This window comes from Pipistrellus kuhlii, unplaced genomic scaffold (assembly GCF_014108245.1).
Source record: "Pipistrellus kuhlii isolate mPipKuh1 unplaced genomic scaffold, mPipKuh1.p scaffold_m20_p_8, whole genome shotgun sequence".
Taxonomy (NCBI): Eukaryota; Metazoa; Chordata; class Mammalia; order Chiroptera; family Vespertilionidae; genus Pipistrellus; species Pipistrellus kuhlii.
The window spans coordinates 18,743,157-18,743,687 of NW_023425584.1; positions in this window are offsets into that span (position 1 = coordinate 18,743,157).

Here is a 531-nt window from a genome sequence, read left to right on the forward strand (position 1 = left end):
AACTTTATGCATCCATGAAAAGGCAGTTCTACAACCAGGCTGCCTGGATCCAAAGCCCGCGTCCACCATTTGGAACTGTGTAATCACAGCAAGTTTCAAGTGTTTGGTCTCTCTGCACCTGTTTTTCCATCTGTGAAATGGGAATGATAATGGTACCGACCACACAGAGTTCTTGTGGGGACCAAAGGAGGTCATGACTGTAAAGGGCTTGGCTGACTGTCTAGCAAATGGAAGCTTCTTGCTGTTGTTGTCAGTTTCTCCCAAACCAACCCAGCTTCCCTTCTGTTTCAGCCAGGTCACCCTGGAAACACGTATCTGTGCTACTGACCGGCTGACTGCTTGACCTTGGCTTGTACCTCCTCCACCAGGGCCCTTTGAAGGTGACTTCAGAGGGCACCAACCTTCGCCAGCAAACTCAGACTCCAGCTGGCCCTGCCCCAGACTCCAACCCCTCCCCCCGGGGGTCATGGCTTTGTTTTCTTCTAAAGACCCAAGATTTCCAAACTCTGTGGTTGCCTAGCCTGCTAAAAG